This window comes from Ptiloglossa arizonensis, chromosome 6, assembly GCF_051014685.1.
Source record: "Ptiloglossa arizonensis isolate GNS036 chromosome 6, iyPtiAriz1_principal, whole genome shotgun sequence".
Taxonomy (NCBI): Eukaryota; Metazoa; Arthropoda; class Insecta; order Hymenoptera; family Colletidae; genus Ptiloglossa; species Ptiloglossa arizonensis.
Window position 1 is genome coordinate 1,719,089 of NC_135053.1, and position 16,197 is coordinate 1,735,285.

At 35.3% G+C, this 16,197-nt stretch overlaps 1 protein-coding gene across 3 annotated transcripts in view; it reads left to right on the top strand.

The window, feature by feature from the left end:
• The first annotated feature begins 235 nt into the window (after window positions 1–235).
• LOC143148638 (uncharacterized) overlaps window positions 236–16,197 on the top strand; it is an 87,815-nt gene continuing 71,853 nt past the window's right edge. For 2 of the 3 annotated variants that reach the window (XM_076315168.1, XM_076315167.1), the window contains exon 1: window positions 236–752. The gene's annotated coding sequence lies outside the window, so the exon portion shown is untranslated. Of the gene's footprint in view, window positions 753–1,829; window positions 2,265–16,197 lie in introns of those variants that run through there. The other variant, XM_076315169.1, reaches the window with a different exon arrangement.

The window sequence follows — 16,197 nt, forward strand, 5'->3', positions numbered from 1 at the left end:
ATAGGCTACGTGGCATCGGAATCGCATTATCACGGGTAGAACCGTCACCGAGAAAGTGACGAATCGCGCGGTGTATCGTTCACCTCTGCCCGATGCTTTTTTTCTTCCTTTCTTCTCTTCCTTCCTGTCTGTAACCATAACAGAGTATAACTCCCCCACCTCTCCAAGTTTGCGCGGCACGGTACGCGGAGTCGTGTTCACCATTGGCGTCCGAACGTAGCCGAGCGGAGACGACCCTTACCGCACAGCCATGGAGACCGGATTCCGCACGCAATAGTCTGAGCTTGCGCGGTGCTTGCGAAAGGCGAGTCCTGGCTCCGTCGCCTCTGCGGTCGGGCTTTTACTCGTCGACGAGCTTCCGTGCTGGAGCGTGCGCGCCCTGTCCTACCGAGAATAGGGAGAAAGAGCTAAAAGGGGAAAGGAGAGCGGCTCCCGTTACGCGTCCGGCCGGCCCGAACTAGCTAACCGAACTCGAATAAAAGGGAGAGGAACACCTTCGATCCACGAAGGGTAGATAGGGCCGTTTCGCCCGCGAAAATGTAACGATCGAAGTGGACCGGTTTCTCTGGAAATAGGCTTCGAGCGAGGCTGAGGGAAGGGAGCGGTGAGGGGAGGAGAGGAGAGATCGCTCCCCGTGTTTGTAAATCGCGAGTGAAGCATCTCGGCCGAGAAGCTCCATGGCGTGAAGCGTCGGCACCGGTGGAACACCCAGAACATCTCTTCGCGAAACTCTGAAGCTCGACGAGAATCAGGTTAGTCGAGATTCTGTTCATCGCGTCCCCTATTTCCACGATACACCTTTAGCTCGCCCACTGTGGGTGAACTTTTACGTTCGCCTCGATTTCCCTACGCCCCGCTACCGGTTTTTTTTTCTCTCTTTTTTTTCTTCTTTCGCTCACTCTTTTCGACCCTGTCGAGCGAACGAGAAATTGCCCACCGAGTCGTACGACGAACATCGGTTCGTCTTATCGGATCTTTATCGGATGATGCAACTACGGTACCGGTTTGTTTGTTTGTTTCTTTGTTTGTTTGCTTTTTTTTTCTGTTTTTGCACAGTCGCGGCGACGATTAACGCGCCACCGGTGTTTCTATCGTTCCTTGGAAATCGTGTCTCGGTGATCATGGTTTTGCGCGAAATTCGGTTCGCGAGGTCGGTTGCGACGCAGTACGTTGTCCGGACCTCCCCTTTCACCTTTGGTTGACCAACGCAGAGTTAAATATCATGACAGGAATTTCAACGTGTACGAGTCGACCGATATATACATATACACGTACACACACACGCGCGCGCGCGGGCGTCCGTATACATGCACACATGTATACATATAATGTACATATACATACTCACACATATACACACACATGTACATACACATACACATATATATATGCATATACATGTACATATGCATACACATATATACATATATGTACACACAAATACATATACGTGTACATATACATAGGCATATATATATGAACATGTACATAGGCACATGTATTCATATACATGTTCATATACATACACACATATATACATACATATATACGTACATACATACATACATACATACATACATACATACATACATACATACATACATACATACATACATACATACATACATACATACATACATACATACATACATACATACATACATACATACATACATACAAATGTATTGATGCGGGCGCGTGTGCGTGCACATATCTATGTATGTATGTATATATTTGTATATTACACGTTAATCGCGTCGAAAGCGAACTTATCGCTGTTAAAATTGTTCGGCGTTGCGCGACGCACCGGAGGATAAGTAATTTTAGCGAGTCGGTCCCAATGTTTCGCGAAACCCGATGGAATTGCGCGTGGATCTTTTCTAACGTTCAGTGCTCGCCGAGTGTTTTTCTTCACTGGACGATCGGAGGTCAAATTTGACTACGAGTCGGCGCTCGTCTACGTATGTGCATACGTGCAACGATATACGTGTATTATGCCTCGAGTTCTGGCAACAGGTTACGTTTATGTATTCCGATTGGAACGACGCGCAAAAACAATCGGATGACAGAGCGGTGAGCGAATTTCGTTCCATTAGTTCGGTACTATTTCGTTCGTCGGTATGGTGCTCGAAATAATCGCTGGATGAAGTGCTCGATACTTTGAAACCTTCGATACGCTATATCGGTAAAAAATTTGCCAAAAGTATCGCGAGTTGTTATAACTTTCGAGGATCTTTTAACGTAAACCGGACTGTAATCGTAAGGTATGTAAGCGTATCGATTTGAACAGTTTTTTTCGTTTATTTATGATTTATCGTTGACACTGCGCGATAATTATGCGCAATTGCGACGATTGGGTAGACTGGTACGGTAGTTACTCAACAATGGCTATTTAATTTTCTCTTTTCTGTTTACTTGGAAAACGATTTCATTATCGGTGGAACGAACCGAGATGGCTAGGTCGTATTTAAATATCGACGATCGTTTAAATGTTTTCGGGGCACTCTTTTCCCTCTGAACACTCTTAACACTTTCGTGATCCTATAGCCGATCGCCGCAGGGTTTCGTCGTTAACACGAGAATGAAAATTAGAAAATTGATTTTAAAAGGTCTCACTTGTAATTCCCTATTACTTAAAATTGCGATAACTTCGTCTATTACGAATCTGAGGCTGGAAACTCGGGGAATATTAAAATTCGTACTGCTTTTAATATACGTTGAATACAATTTTGACAACTAAAACGAACGAAACTCTTTTACATGAAAACAAACAAACGTTTCAGGAAAGTCGTCCACGATGCGGTATCGTGTGCTGGTTTTTTGGAAAGTTTTCGTTAATTATGAAAAGATATATAATACCACTTCGGTCTTGTGAAGCTCGTTCGTCCGATTTTAAATATCTCGAATTGAATTCGTTACGAGATTGTTACTAGAATCGCAAACACCAAATATGGAAAGTAGTATTACGTCAGCGGCAACTGGCAATGATTTCCAAGATGTAATATTACATCAGCAGCTGTGAATACGTTGAGTTCTTCGATTCGTTTGCAATTGCAATATGTCAGCGTTATTCGATTTCTCCGTTCGTTTAAACCATTTTATCTTTTAATTACGTGTCTATTCAACTCGAAAAGTTAAACTTTTCATCTATTGCTTTGACAAGTAATCGTAATAATGTTTCGCTACCAATCTTGGACACGAACGAAAGGTTAAACATCTATTCTGTATAGTATATAATAACAATATATTTATACATGTATAAATTTATATATAACGATACTCGAGAGCATACGTATATATGTGTATATTGAACTCTTCGACTTATTATCTTAAAGTGTAGAATTTTTATTCTTTTCTCCCGGAAATTGTCGGCCTCTGCTTCGACGACTATAAAATTCACGTGCTATTCTTCCTTTAAAAATTATTAATAGCCACGCAAATAGTTCTATCACCTCGAAACTTATTCGTTTAAACGCCCGTTCTGGTTTACTTCGCGAAATTCACCGTTTCGAACACGAAATTTCGAAACCGGGCTTTCTTATATCGATCCAATTACTGGATTCTCTAAGCTCGTTAATAACGTATCCAACTATCTTATTTTCTTTCGTGTATTTTTCTGTTCCATTTCCACGTATCTATTTATGCATACCACTTCGACCGAGAGAATTTAATTTTCCTCGTTTCTTTATATGTGACAAGTCCCGATAGTTTAAATAAAGGAAATATGTTCAATCGACTATTCAAACTGAAAATACCGTATCCGGTCAATGATCCTCGACACGAATATCTACGATTCAAGGAGACCCCTTGTGCCCCAAAATGAAATTCTATATTCATTCTTCTGTGGAATAATAACACAGCAAATTTACAAAACAAATGAAGTGGCATTTATTAATCGTCTTTGTCGTGTTTCTTAAACCAGGGCAGATATCGACTTTAAATTTTGCCCGTAGTTTTGTTTTGTGCGTAGCTATCGTGCGACCCTTGATATCGGTGCGAAAAAGAAATAAAGACCGTTGTTGCCAACAGTGATTCAAAATGAGAAACATCGACTTTAGAAATAACTCGCGCAGCCACTTTCAATTTGAAAAAGTTGGCGGAAGTTCGCACGACACTGCCCAATAAGACAAAGCTACGTGCGACATTATTTGAGGTTGACATCTGTTATGGTTCAAGCACTAGAGTGTCCACCACAGCTTTGCACAAGGATAACTTCGAAGCGACATCACTGGCCATGTGTGAGACATTTTGATCCTTACTCGGTGTTAAATTGTAGCAAAACGAGAGTCGACAAATATCGCTTCGTGTGTTTTGTAAATTGTCTTTGATATCGCCCAAATACGACGAATGTATACACCCTAACGCAACGCATGATTTTTCAGAAATTTACGGTAATTCGATGAAAAAATTTTTGCAAGAACAGAAGGATACACAATAAATGAGGAATATACAAATATCTGAAATAGTTTGTTTTCATAATGAAACCAAGATCACCTTGGATCTTTCAAATAGAACTAAATATTATTTTTTCTCATCGTATTGTAAAAGACCTCGACACGAATTTACAAATTATATAACAATATATTTTTATTAACATAGCAGTTTGTTTACGACAGCTTTTCGTCGAATTCTACTTTTAGATCGGGTAAACATATTTGACCTTAGACTATCGAATCGTAAACCTAGAACTAGAATTTTATAATGTTGTAATTTCATGAAATAAATAAAAATTGTATATAAAAAAAAAAAATAATTAAAGTAACACTATTATTAATTATAGTAACACTCTGACACTTTTGCGAGAGAACAGAATATTACCAGAATACAGTTTGAACAAGTATTAAAATAAAGAACAGGTTTTTATGGTTAATTTTCATTTATTTTATAATATTACAATATAATACAATCCGCTATGTTTACATTTGGTAATCTAAGGTCAAATATGTTTACACTGTCTAAAAGCAGAATACGTCGAAAAGTTAAATATTTCATTCTCACTGCTGTAAACGTAGTATTGTGTTAATAAAAATATAATGTTATATGGTTTTCGAATTCGTTTCAACGTCTTCTATGATACGACGAGAAAAATATATCTGATCTTATTTGAAAAATCCAATGTAACCTTGGTCTTGCTATAGAAACAATTTTGGAAATTTGTGTTATTATCATTTGTTGTGTATTTAATACTGAACAATTTTCTTTTCAATTTTCTTGACAGATACCTACAAATAACTGAAAAATCGTGCATCACGTTAAAGTATACAGCCTATAGACCGCGACAGTTTTTTATAGCACTGGAAGTGTGTTTCAAATTTTTGTATTTATTTTGCATTGTCTTTGAATGTATTAAACTTTCAACAAAGTAAATAAATAAATAAATAAAAATGCCTCAATTCAAATTCGTCGATACTAGAACTAAGCGTATCATAATGTAAGCAAAAATAAATATTAATAGCTGATCACTCTTTCCATCGAGCGTTACATTTTTATTACAATGCACACCCTTGTGAACATTTAATAATTTTAGTTCGCTACGACATCTTGAAATGACAGACATCTCTTTTACGGATGAATAAATGTAGTCAGTTACATAAGATTGCGTATACTGGTCTAATGGAGAAAAGTCAAAACAATGCGTGCCCTGTTACGGAACTATTTTTGTTCACAGCGGAGAACCATAAAATTATTAATATCTATAATAATAGGAACAATTTTCATGTACATTTCAATGTAGATATGGTACGATATTGTATTTATCGATGTTTCTTATAAACGATTTTAATAAATATTATTATCTTTTTCAAAATATTTCCGATCTTCACCGACAGAGGATTTAATACCTTTAGGATTATTGAAACTATCGTTTTGTATACGATATTGCAATTTATATAATGTATTATATGGACTTTTGTCATTGACTGTATTACTGATTGTGAGTAATATTCGTGCTTCGAGTGCTAAGTAGATGAAACTGCGTATATTGCAACGATACGGGCATATACTAGGTTGTTCGATCAATTTTGTCGTTTTTTCCATTGTAAAAAATTACTATGACACTTCAATTTTTGAACAACTGTAAATATACGAACGAGTCGACGAATCTACGTGAAACTTTACACACGTTCATCAAAGGGTAGTACCATCTTTAGAAAAATAAAACGACAAATCTAATAGCTCCATTTTTTATCGGACAACAACACTTATTGAGCAACCTATTACTACGATCCGAGTTGCAATTGACAATTTAAATGTTTCCAATTTTTGGGACCCGCGCTTTCATATTTGTCATCGTTCGATGACTACGATGTAACAGTTACCCTGTTGAAACATGGTGTATTTGTGTTTCAACGAACGAGTGTACCTTCTTCTCTCGTCCTTTTCTAACGTAATATTCGTTAGGATTAAATATAAAAAGCAGACTAAAGATTTAATCGATTGTCAGATACGCGAACGTAAACACCTGGGTCATTGACTGATCGTGGGGGTACGTGAACAACGAAAAAATAGTTTGCGTGTTTTTGGAGCATTAGTGATTGTTCTGCGCTCTAATGATTCTTCCGTTTTACTTTTAGAAACGTAATCCGACGTTCTTTCACTATACGCGATAAATTCTTTCGGCTTGATTATCAGAAATAGCTTTTACGGTAGGGTAGCATAGTTATTACGAGAAGAATATATTTAAAATATATAAGTGCAAAGGCAAGCTAAAAAGGGTGCAGTTAAAGTGTACCATAAATGACGGAAGTTACATGCGAAGAACATAAATTTCGTTGTTTTTTTTTTCTAAAATATGGAGTGAACGCTTTAAGTGTAGTTAACTCCTTTGCGTTCCGCCTGGAATTCTTTAATTAATCTTTCAAGGACTCGACGCCTTCCCTTTTCCAAGTAAGTGTACCAATTTTGTAATTAAAAAACTACAAAGTAACACTTCGAAAGCATAGTTTTTACTTAGCTAATTTATATCGCAATTTTGCAAAGCTGTACTTTGTCAAGTTTTGCATGCTCTTTCATAATATTATACTATCAGTTTCTATCATTGCTACGGCAGCTCGCTGAAAATATTATCAGAAAGAACAAAATTCAATCTTTTAACGAGAATACTCTCAGGGATACGGCGTTAAATTACTAAACACTGAATGTAACTTCTTAGAATCGGTAATTATATGTAAATCCATATAATCAACTTATTCATCACTTCGTAATGGAATTTAGAAAAATATTTCTATTCTTTTTTTATTTTACGACAGATTTTATTTTTTTATATTTACATGCCAACGAAATAAGAAAGTACTTTTGAAACTCTGTATATAAAATATGCATTCTGGAAGAGAGTTTCACTTCAAACGTATAAAACCAACGTACAGGGTAATACCAAATATAGTGGTGATAAAAAAATATTTTTCCATTGATGTATTGCTTACATATGTAATCGTGTTCTAAGATATTTTTTAATTATAATTTTATGGTGGAAGTGATTATTTTGGGCCACCTAATTATTTCCGTTGTTTATCGATAGTATATACAAAAGTTATCTAGAGCAAAGTGAGAAGAACTACAGTGAGAGGAAAAAAATGATTTTCCAGGTTATTTTTTTTTTTTTCAGATTTCAAGGTTGTCGATGTTTTTTTAACTGGAATCGTGTACTTTTTCCAGATTGATCGATTCTTCGCGTTATCGTGGATATAAAAGTACCTGTTAAGGGCAAATGATAAAACAATGCGTACTTGACAAAATATTTCTAATTTCCTAATAACGAATATGTTTCACAATAGTTGTAAAGCAGACTGCGTCCACTTTACAACGTCTTTATGCATTTATGCAAATTATGCAATTTACTATGATCAACGTTATTATTTATTTTCTACACGTAGTTTAAATTATACGCTTTTTATCATTATATGCACGCAAAAAAAAAGACGTAGTAATGCATAGATGTAGTTTTTCCTCAAGAAAAAGTCACCAAAGTTCCTTACCTGTACCAATATAATCAGTTATTTTAAAAAATTATGGCATTTAGTCGAATCACCACAAATCGTCTCATCTATTCATGTCAGTCGCTTATTTGAAACATCGTTTATAATTGGAGAAGAGCTTGAAACCTTCGAAGTGTAAATTCTTTTACCCAGACCTGCATATGTAAAGACAGTTTGACAGAGTCAATTAGGCACAAGATTGTAATAGGTTTAAGACTCTAGTAGATTCAGGGCGATTAGTTCATAGACCTGAAGAAGACTAAGTTTTCTTTCGATAATATCGTTATGATATACAGTCAATCGCAAAAATCTACATTTATTCTATCAGCTGTCATCTTACTGCCCTCGCACTCTTTCGAGAATCTTGAAGGTATTGAATTCTTTGTCGATGAAAATTATAAATATATTGAAAAAAAAATAATAGTATTTATTAAACTCGATTATGAGAAGACAACAACAAATAAAATGTTATAAAAATATACATTAAAATATCACAGGTAAGGATACTAAAGTGTATGAAAATTATTCCCATCGAAATGGATATTAATATTTTTCTAGTTCTCCATAAAAAGTTCTATAACAACAAGCATCACTTGTTTAACTTTTCAAACCATATTAAATGGGTATATGTACATTTATGTAACAAAGTGTAAATTTAGACGTGGCTAAAGCGAAATATTCTTGAATAATTCTAATCGAATTATCCTAAATTAGATGTCTAGAAGGATTACAGAGAAGTGCGAGAACTTTGATTCTTCCTATATTTCCTAGAAACGATAATTGCCTAAGATTTTTAAAATAGTGTAAGTAATTACAAAAAGTTTGACGGACAATAAAAAACTTAAATTAAGGGAAGAAAAACTGGGACAGTGTGTAGAGTAAAGTGTTTCTTGGAAACGATGATCAGCTAGGATTTCTGGGAAGTGCAAGTAATTAAGGAAGTTCTGTGGTCAAGGCTATAAAGTTTGGGATACAAGCTTGCAGCAATCTCTGCGTTACGTTTATGAACGGTGCACGGGGGGCCATCCATATTAATTTCTTCCTTAAGGCTGCTTCAGACTGTTCGTATTAAATAATAGCTCTATGGAAATGGACACACACGATTTAATTTTATTTTCTATAAACATATTGCTCGAATGTTTACTCGTTAATGAGAAAAAAGATTCATAAATTTGTATGTCATAGAATTCAAATAATTAATAAAGGTATGATATCTAAAGTATTTTTTGATGACTTCGATGTTACACGCGTTTGTACAACATCTCCAATGTAATGGATTCGTCATTCGATGATATAGTATATCGGATGGTCCCTATGATGCTCCGAAAGTATCATAAGTTACTTTCTCAGAAAATATCGAGGATAGGTACGAAATGTTTTTTCGATATATGTATCAGTGTTCTCTGGAGTCTTCTATCCAACGTTTCATGTGAATTTTCTCATTTTCAAATAGTTCTCTTGATAACAAATAACATTCCTTTCAAACATTTTTCTTACTTTACACGACAGAGAAAATATAACGCAAAATATTCTACAGGGAAAGATCTCCCAGTATTGATCACTTCATTTATCAATTTCCTTTAACAGTATTTTAAACACATCAATATTGATTGAGGTATTGTACCATGGAACAAACAATGCTCATAAGCATACAATACCTAAAATTACCTAGAATTTTTATTCATACCTGTAATAGGTTTGTTTGTTTCTTGTCAAACGTTTTTATTCTCAAAAGAACTACTCAAAAATGTAAAAATTCACATCATACATCGCATAAATTACATTTTATTTATACGATTTACTCTATATCTATTCTCAGGAACAAATCCAACAGAAATGATTTTCATAAAATTTTCCACTCTTCTTACACAAGAGAATAGAAAAATTCCTTCGCAGTAGAATTGTGTTACTAAAATTGATCGAAGCCTCGGATAGCTATGGTCAAGAATCAATATCTCGTTAGTGGATAACCGTACCGGTGAGAGACTATCCTGACACGCTACATAATTCTCAATCAGCCTCGTGGTTTCCAGAATACTTATTTATTCATTCTTCATACAGAAAAAAACTATGAAACAGACGATCGAGTTTATCTTCCATTCGCTTACATTCTCTTACAAAATATAAACGAACGGCAGCATTAACCGATGTTCTACAAGAACAGAATACATTGCTCTAATGTAAAAATATTTTTAGCGTTTGCCAGTATAGAACGTTTTTTGTTTCATTTTCTAATGCAGAATTAAATAGGGCTCTACCGCTATTCACCCATGTACGGTATTTCAAATCAGGGACGATATATCGACTACTATTCAGTTTATTTAAAATTTGTATTCAACAAGAAAGTTTTTAAATTTGAAATACAACAATTTTCATTCTATGCGTTTTTGCTGTAAAAATAACGATAAATGAGATATCGTACATTTTATAATGTACATATAGATAAAACTGTCTTTTATTTATCTCGGTTTCTATCGATTTTATCGAAAATTTGTATACGATAGAAAGATTCTCAAGTTTGATTTCCAAAATAAATATACAAACAAAGCCGCGTTTTCTGTATGTACAGGGTGTCCCAATCACCGGTCGATTTGAATTTCACGCTATTTTTAAAACGTCAAACCAATTAACTTGAAACGTGATATATGTCATCTAGACAGATAGGAAATTAATCATGGAAAAGTACATAGCGAAAGGGGCGGCTATTTGGAAGATATCTTATTCCATTATTAACTCCCAAGTTTGTACTTTTAATAAAAAAAAAAAATATATCAAAATGACTTAAACTGTTTGAGTTTTATTCAAAAAGTAAATCGACCGGTGATAATTGGGACATCCTACATTATAGTTGCAGACGAACCAAAATTTTAGATCGATAATGCTCCGTATCGAATGTTAGCTGTAAAAGCTTCCATCGAATGAAAGACTAATTGACGATTACGTGTGTAAATCGAGCGCTTATTGAAGTAAAACGAAGATCCCTGCGGTGTCGAAAGTCGAGTGTTTGGTACACGTTTTCCAGCAGCAACTAAAGCTTCTATACGATGGTATCTTCGGTGCTTTTTAACTACAGTGTATACTTGGCTTTCGTTCGTGTTCGATTTGATGGTGTGTTCTTTGGTAACCGGGATCTCGGTGAATCTTGCTTTGTAAAATGCATCGCAACCGTACAAGGGAACAATGAATCTAGCAATCAAAAGAAACAAGCTCGAGGATGTGTTGAATATGATACTAGGTTGTATCGAGCTCTCGGTGCATCTTTTACGTTTAGTATACATCGTACAATGCCTAGAGTTCCAAGTTTCCATGAATCGAAACGAATAATTTACCGTGAAAACGGGAAAGAGATACGAAACTATCTCAGGGTGGAGTAAATCTGTACTGGTGGACGATGGAATCTGTAAATAAAATCCAGCTTCGTCTCAGTATTTCATACCGGATCAGGGGTAAACGACCGAGAAATTACCATGAAATTTAGTGTATTTATAGGATAGCCTAACTTCAAATCCAAGCTACACGACATCGTAAAATTTTGGTTGAGAGGAGGAATCATGGAAGACACCGACTGTAAAATGTATGGTATCTCGTTTACTGTTGCTTTTACAAGAAAAATGTATACGAAAGAAATTGTTACGATTCAAATTTAGAAATTTTTGGTTGTTGTATACAAATGTTCGATAGAATTTACAATAACTGAAATATCATCTTTGCCTTTAATACCTTACGTGGGCGAGTAGCAGTAGTGCTCCGTTTATTTTTGTTCCAGAAAATAAAACGCTGAACATTTATCAAGAAACGTTAAAATAATGTGCGTATTCAACCAATATTTCAAATTCTGAAGAATGTTGAGTAATTCATCCAGTTTTACCATACAGTGTGGTTCACGGAATTGGAATTGGATTAATTATTGATATGGATTGAGATATGAAAAAAAGATATAAGACAAAAAGGAATAGTTTTTCGGATGCTTTACATTCCCGTGTTACTTTTATACATTTAAGTGTATCGTGTTTTATCAAAGAAAAATTACATTTTCTTATAAAAAATTGTTACAAAAAAGCATCATACCATTTTTACAGAATACTCTTAGCTTCGGGAACATTTTAACTTCGCTTTCGCTTATGTCGTTACATTTTCAAACTGTTTCGACGGTGTAACGACGTTTCAGTCCGTGGGGTACTCTGCACATACCTAGCTTAGTATTCGAAATAAGTTCGTTGTTTAAAAATAAATCTGAAACGTAGAATAGGGCTGCCTTTTTTATAAAATCGATTTTGCAAATACAACACATAATTATCTACGTGTTCGTCGTTTTACTTATAACGCGCATATTATGCAAAGTAGATTGTAAAAAAATAATATTTCTAGCGATAAATTAATTCTCCTAAACATTGTCTACCAAACGCGATATCTACAACGAATTTTAGTAAAACGCATACGTTCCCGGAACAATTTTAAAATCAATTTTCTCGAAACTGAAGACTCGTACAAACACATTTTATTCTACGTTTTCGATTTATTTTTAAATCGAACCTTCTTTTCAGTCGCAACACTCGTTGCAGGGTTCTCTGCACGTCAACTGACATTTTTACAAACGTAAAATTAAATTTCCTCCGAAGACCGTGTATCGATTTATTTAATACCATGGAGTGCTGTATATTTGAATCTCCTTGAATAATTACAAATATTATAATACTTTTAATCGTAATTTAAGTACCACCGCTCAATCCGTTCGAGATGAAATATTTTAGTGCCCCATTCCCGCGTAAGTTTTCTGTTTTATCAGGACAGTTCTCCGATTAGGCGTAAACCGTGAAATTCGTTGGACATCTCGCGAATATAAAGATGCTTGATTTCAAACTCAGATTCATACGTCCTTAACGGGAGTGCAATCGATTTTGAAGGACCGCGACGATTGCTGCCAGTTCGAAAGGTTATTCGCATGACCCACATTCGGTCGGTACACGGCACGAATATTCATACAGACGAAATTATACAGCCGTGCAAACACGCGTGATTACTAGCGAGCTAATCATTCGTTGAGGATTGATAAAGTCTAATCTCCGTTTCTGTTAATGACGACCGTGCTTCGATGCTAAAAAGACTAACGACGTATGTATATGCAAATCATATGCCCCGAACTCGTTCAATTTCATTAATGACACACTTTGCGCGAGAGTTTAGACGTAAAGGTAGTACAACATTGTATGGCGTGTTTAAAACTAAGAATTGAACAAGGCGAAATAAAAAGTTGGGGTATATCTAGGTTGCAGTAAGAGACGTCAACCTGTTTCTTGAATCTTCTATGAAACGTACATTCCTTTCTTCGAACAGCACAGTATTGAAAACAACGTTTAGAGAAGCAAATGAAATTTTAACACCGAAAATGTATTGTGACGGAAATGTGTTTCGAGGAGACGGAGCTCGAAAGTTTTATTGCTTTCGAATGTTCACGAACTTGAAGTACTTTCCAGGAGAACACATTCTGCAGAGGAACATTCGAGGAAAGGGGTGATATTTTTTTATTGTTCACTCGAGCAGGATACGGTATAGGCTCCCGAATCAATCTTAAAAGAGTATCATGTGTGTCGGGTTATACGAAACTGGCGATACAAAGTTGTGAAAAATTTCTTTCGTTGAAATCGAAGATGGAGAACACGTGTAACAACTCTTGTGAAGATAAATGTTCGACAGTTTGACACATCGAGCGATAATTTCCTTTCTATTTGCACAAAATAAAGGCGATCAAGTTATTTGCGTTAGTAAGAGAAAAAGATGAGAGTCCTCTTCGGTTCTGCATTAACCGCCATATTTTTTGGTTACTTTGTTAGATGCGAGTGAAAGTGCACGTAATAAGGAGTTATTTTAATATCGCGAAACGAAAGCGTATGCAGCTGTACTCACGAAAGTTGGAAAGAAAATTTGTAGAAGAAATTACAGGTCGTATTGGATCGAATTTTTAGTTAATTTTTCTAGGGCTTACGATGAAGCAAAGATTACTCGACACTGTTGAGTAACACATTTCTCTTACACATGGTATATTTTCCTTAAGGGAATAGTCAAATCTCGAAATTTAAGAAATCGACTTTTCTTCGATCTTATATTCCTAGGAAAGTAATTGTTGTAGTCATTTAAAATTGACGCAGTTTATTGCATATTATTTTGCGACTGGTTTGTTGAAATCTCATTACAAAGTATTAATAACCAGAGAAGTTAGAATTAATTGCGTAACTATGTAATTTTCTAACGACGAGCATTATTCTAGATTTATAGAAAAACAAAATAACAATTTATCTACGGTTTATAAATATTTTTTTTTTCGAAATTCTACTACCAATGCATCTTATTATATAATTTTTCCAAGTGCAGATACAAAAGTTTTGAAAAAATCCTTGGAGCCGTTTTCGATATTTTATGTTTATCTTCTTTTTTGAAAGCCACGTTTTAGGTTTAAGATTTTACGATTTTTCTTATGCAAACTATTTGATTAAATTTCCATTTTAGAGACTTGATCCGGTAAAGTCACCGGATTTTCTATGTATTTATCTATAAAATTTTCGTCAGGAGTCAATCTCTGATAGAAACAACAAAATGTCGAAAAAACAGCTACATTTATCACTGTACGTATCGTTCGAATTTCAGGAGCCATTTTGTCAATAAAATTTGGAAATTTATCAATGAATCGGAGCTCGAATACACGTAGCTGTTGAAATATGTAAAACATATCGAAAAACGGGAGTTTTCGAAGATTTTTAAAGTCCGACGGTCTTTTCAGTTTCCACGAGTACGTGCATGTCCATTAAAATTCTTTTTCTAATCTCAGTACATAGAATTCGTGTTCAAAGTTTCGATCGATCTTTTCGCAATACCCGGTGTATCCATTTTCCAATTCATTTATACAAGTTAGTGGTATAATAATTTAAATATCGAGTCTTAAAACCTATTTGAGACTGTTAATGCAAAAACAGCACGGTTGTATATCGCATCTGTCTTTCAAGAGGGATAATGGCAAACAGAAAGGACTGGCGAATTGCCAGTCTTAAAATAACGAAAAATAAGCAACGATAAAGATTTGCATAATAGCCGTAGAATGTTGTTTATCGAAGAAACGATATTTACTTGCAATGAATGACACGTGATCAAAGTGGTCACCACCTTTGGAAGTCCATGTTACCCGAAACGTTATTCAACACGAACATAGGGAATAGACGATTTGTTAAGAATCTTCTACCTCGCGTAGAAAAATAGACATGTCGATTCACGTGAAACGCCAACAGTTTGCTGTCCTGTGCTAAAAACGGATTCCCTTCGATGCTTCCTGCACGCGAGACCTTCTACGCAGTTTACATTTCTTCTTGCAAGCGAGCTATGTTTTACAACAGCTGCGCTGTAACGCTAACGAAAAACGTAACGGGGCAATCGCAAAGTTACGAATTCCACACGAACGTTTGTCCAATATTTTCGAATCAAATGTTTTGGCAAACAGAATATTTAGAACTGGAATTTTTAGAATTTTATAAATCGGAAAGGACTGCGGTCCTTTTCCAAGAAGAGATGTTATTTTGGCTTAAATTTTGTTCACTCTTACGCGTCGGGTAGGTACATACGAGGATCATTACAAAAACAGTAATAACGTTTTCTCAGAATTAAGCTTTTAGTAAACGTAAGCTAAATACTCTTTCAAAGTAGTTCTTTATTGATAAAATGCACTTGTTTCAATTTTCTCTTTACTTTTTCGTAAGACATCGCAGTAAGCCTTTTAGCGAAAGGTTGCTGAGATCCTCCATCACGAGCGCTTCAATTGACGTAACATCATAAAATCTTCCTTGTAGCTTCATTTTGATTCCGAAGACTATGAAAATGTCAGGAAGCGAGATCTGGAGATCAAGAAGTATGGAATGTCGTAGGAATCTTTTTCTCAATATGAAATTCCTCAATTGAACGAACGTCGTGCTAAGATCTTCAGTTTCAGAGTAGCTTAGCACAAAGGAAAAGAGACGTTTACCATTTTAATAATTTCTATAATTATTAAACGACGATCAGTAAGGACTTTTCCACGAACTGGAACAACAACTATTTCATTATTACGTGTCGTTGAAGGTTAACCTATCTGTGGATCGTCTTTGAAGAATTCTCAGCCTTCTTTGAATATTTTAATCCATTGGTAAACCATTGTCTGGTTTAGGTAATCATCATCGAGTTCTCAACACCTGAAAAGTTTCTG